Source organism: Hipposideros armiger, unplaced genomic scaffold (genome assembly GCF_001890085.2).
Source record: "Hipposideros armiger isolate ML-2016 unplaced genomic scaffold, ASM189008v1 scaffold_850, whole genome shotgun sequence".
Taxonomy (NCBI): domain Eukaryota; kingdom Metazoa; phylum Chordata; class Mammalia; order Chiroptera; family Hipposideridae; genus Hipposideros; species Hipposideros armiger.
Window position 1 is genome coordinate 373,113 of NW_017732200.1, and position 4,585 is coordinate 377,697.

Here is a 4,585-nt window from a genome sequence, read left to right on the forward strand (position 1 = left end):
AAGTGTGAGAAAATCAAACAAATATCAAATTGTTAACTTATTTGGATAAGTTTAATAACTTGTGTTATAATTATTGACAATGTTATCATATAAAATGATACATCTCTAGAGAAGAAATTTATCTAGGATCCAAATAAAAAAGTGTTGGATTCCCAACTATATCCACAAATTCCAAGTATTTCTCCTAGGAAATAGCAATAGGTTTATTTTAGTTTTTCTTTAAAACTAAGGATTTTTAAAAATCATCTCATTCCACTTGCTAAATGATGTAAGGCAAAAGCTAAAAGGAGACTTGTATGCCAAAACACAGGAGAGAGAGAGAGAGAGAGAGAGAGAGAGAGAGAGAGAGAGAGACAGAGAGAGACAGAGAGACAGAGAGACAGAGAGACAGAGAGACAGAGAGACAGAGACAGGAAGAGAGAGTCTTTATAATGCAGATGTAAATCTCCAGTCAAAAAATTAAAACATAGGGGAAAACAATAAGGAAAAATTGAGGATAAATTTGATCTTAAACTTCTACAAAACAGTTATCAGCTGTCCATCTCACTCTGCAAATACAACCTTTAGCAACACATCACATACAATTAACTGTCTTCTTACTAAATCTTGATGATAAGCCAAGGATATGTTGACTTTGTTAAGTGACTTTCAGTAGCAATGTCATGTCTCCTCAATGAGGCTTGCCATCTTCTGCCCATTCTTTTTTAATTCGAGGCTTGTGGAGGTTAATCTGTTTTATGAGTGTAGGATTTTAATTACCAGCCACAAGCCTGCAAGCCTGACAGGTGAGAACCAGTAGGATGGAAGAGGAAAAAAGCCTAACTTCCTTTGGAACTTTCTTTAGAAGTTAGGAGTTAGGATTCTAAATTGATATGGAATAATTAGCTCTAGGAATAAAGATGTATCTTCTGCTCTTTACTGAATCTGCTGCAAGGATGAAGACCATTCTCAGCAATCAGACTGTGGACATTCCAGAAAATGTGGACATCATGCTAAAGGGACGCACAGTTATTGTGAAGGGCCCCAGAGGCACCCTGCGGAGGGACTTCAGTCATATCAGTGTACAACTCAGTCTTCTTGGAAAGAAAAAGAGGAGGCTCTGGGTTCACAAATGGTTGGGAAATAGAAAGGAACTGGCTACTGTTCCCACTATCTGTAGTCATGCACAGAACATGATCAAGGGTGTTACACTGGGCTTCCGTTACAAGATGAGGTCTGTGCATGCTCACTTCCCCATCAACGTCATTATTCAGGAGAATGGTTTTGTTGTTGAAATCTGAAATTTCTTGGGTGAAAAATACATCCAGAGGGTTCGGATGAGGTCAGGTGTTGCTTGTTCAGTATCTCGAGCCCAGAAAGATGAGTTAATTCTTGAAGGAAATGGTATTGAACTTGTATCGAATTCAGCTGCTTTGATTCAACAAGCCACAATAGTGAAAAACAAGGATATCAGAAAAATTTTGGATGGTATCTATGTTTCTGGAAAAGGAACAGTTCTTCAGGCTGTTGAATAAGATCTAAGTTGTCGAGCTACAGAAACACCCAAATGCCGAGTGATTCCTCAGACTTATTTGTGATATTTTAAAGATGCAATAAAAGTCATACATGAAAAAAAAAAAGATGTATCTTCTAACAAGACAAAATGAAAAGAAGTGAAATAGAAGGCTGATGTCAATAAAATGTTCATATGAGGGTAAGCCCAAGGTATTTGTAAATTCTACCCAACAACCCCTGTTTTCTCTGTGAAATAGAGACAATGACATCTCAGTATGAAGGCAGAGAAGATAGAGGAAACAGGACAAGATGTGAGAGCAAGTCATTGTGGGAATGAAGAGAGAAATGGGCTGAGTCATATAATGCTTCAGGGTGGCTTTAGGGTCAAGTTAAAGAACACAATTTGTGTAACCGTATGCTATAGGATTGAGTGATTTTTCCCAGCCAAAGTGTCGATATGAGACAGGAAGTCATGGGCGACAAAGAGAATGTATTTTGGAGTCATACTCTTCTGGGATCAAATTTCTCCTCTTGCATTTTAGTTATGTGACGCTGGGCAAGATACTTAACATGTTTAAACTCTACGTTCCCTGTCTGCAGTAGTGGGACAGAGTGCCTAGGGTACAGGGTTATGTGGGGATTCAATGAAGGAATGCATATAAAGAATATAGCACAGTGTTTGGCACAGGGTAAATATTTAATAACAAAGTCACTATAATAGGGGAAATAGTGGTCAATAATAATTCATTTGAATTTGTGAGTATTCAAAGGATGTAGTAAAAGGATAATACAAAGTAGGAGTTAAAATACGAGATGAAAATGGATTTGAAAAATCAATTTGATATTAATGGAGTAATGCCCTAGTGTCAAGATAAGTGTAGAAGTAGTTTTTTAAGCAACAAGGGCGTAGGGGCACTGCAGGTCTGATATTGGTAACTGAACAAAGTGTGGAGCTGACAAGGGACTGATGTCCCTGATAAGAACAAATGCATAGGCCATCTTATTTTTAATCTCATAATTCCTATTAATATATTTTTTATAACTTGTTGTGAATTTATTTTATGCCTTTCGAAACTTAAGTTCTAAGTTTTGGTTGCACCAGAACATGGGTAATGTAGTCTTGTGCAAGTGCTGTACATCAACTACAAACATAATAACTATGTGTTGAAAGCTGAAAAAGCGTATCAGAAGATTTTTATTAGCTATCAGTTCTTGGAACTTGAAAGATTTCGTTTTACAGTTCAAATGAAAGCTTCAGATAAACAGCTGATTTTATGATGTCAGTTAATTTCAAGTAAAGCCATAAATAGTTTTAAAAAACATACTTTCCTTCTTAAAGAGCTTTTTACTTATAACGTATGAATACATAAGTAAAAATTACATCTCACCATTTAAATTTCATGTAAAGTAAGAAGTGTAAGTTTCAATGTTCTTACCCTCAAGGCTCTTTTTACGAACTCCTTTAATTCACCATTGCAAAAGAAAACCAATTTCTCTCTCTCTCTCTCTCTCTCTCTTTATCTCTCTCTCTTTTTTTCTCCTTCCCTCCTTCCCTCCCTCCCTCCCTTTCTCTCTTTTAAATATATCTTTCATCAGTAATTATACCTATTGTCTCCATTTTTATTAAATTATTTTTTCTTTTAGAATCCTCTATTTTTGGTGTTGGCAAACCATCACCTATGAACCAAATCCAGTGTTTACAGATAAGATTTTTGGAAAACAGCCCCTCCATTGGTTTACATACATTGTCTGTGCCTGCTTTTAGGATACAGTGACAGGATTGAGTAGTAACAACCAACTGTATGACTGTAAAACATAAAACATTGCTATCTGGCCCTTTATATAATGATTTACTTATTATCTCTTGTTTAACATTTTTTACTTAATCTTGTGCTTTAGGTGTGTTTCTAAGTCAGTATATATAGATGTGTCCTATTTATTTAAATTATTACAGTATACTCTGAATTCATATATGTTAATTTATCACTGGTGGGAATTTAGATTTTTTCTACTTTTTAAGATATGCTACAGTCATATTTATTAAATGCAAATTAACAGTTTCCAGTGTATGGTATGTATCTTTTAGAATATTATAGAAAACAATAACATTCTGTAATATAAGATATGAAGTTTCATGAATACAGATATCCCCCACTTTCCAAAAGTCTGTGCTACACCACCTCTCTTTTATGAAAGACCTACATTATTAGCATGGTAACAAACATAAAAGCAAAAATTATTTATTTTTTTCTTTTTTTTTCCAATTAGTGAAAACAGATGCTAATATGTGGATGGAAAAGGGGCCACATATTAAACCTGACAAGCTCAGGAGACTGAAAAATAACACGTAAGATGGCCTGATCATAAAAAAATTCCTAACTAAAAGCAAGTCTTGGCTGGTAGTCAATTTTTGGCCTGTAGTTTCCTTAACAAAGGTCAATCTTTACCTTAAGCGAGGCTGTCTGTCTTCTTTTTGCATTGAAGATAACATACCCTTGCAACATCAGAGTAATCTCTTTTTCTGGACCCCCCCAGGGGACACAACCCACCACACCAGAGCAGGAAACTACAGAATTCCTCATCGTTATCTTGTTTTCCAAATATTATCTCTATGTGCTATAAAATGCTATTAACTATCCTGTACCCAACAATGTAAAAGAAGTGTGTGTGTATCCATTTTGCTTTTTATCCAATCCCAGAGATTTCCCTGCTTTGCTTTCTCCCACCCCCCTAATCTACAATCAATGAGTTTCATGTAACCTTCCTCCTTTGATTCTAATGTATAAAATAAGTTGTAAAACGGCCACTTTCCAGAGCATTTTCTCAATCCGGTGAGACTGCTTCCCTGCGATTGTCGTGAGTTTGGCTCAAAGAAACTCATTAGCTTTCTCTTAGGCTAGATGTTTTTTCGTTGACAAATGTAAGTCTTTGGAAAAAGCAAAGTAGCTCAATGTGAACTTTCAGAAAGCAGAGTATATACTCTTTCCTTCACACCATCTTTGGCTTATGACGGTTTTCATAGGAACACTCTATTTTCAAATAGCAGAGGAATGCTGTATTCTGATATATTACAAAATGAAAACCACAAAGC

General features: G+C 35.6%; 1 pseudogene; it reads left to right on the forward strand.

Annotated features, from left to right (window-relative positions):
• Positions 1-935: 935 nt before the first annotated feature.
• On the forward strand, positions 936-1,514 carry LOC109374641 (60S ribosomal protein L9 pseudogene; annotated as a pseudogene).
• Positions 1,515-4,585: the final 3,071 nt, after the last annotated feature.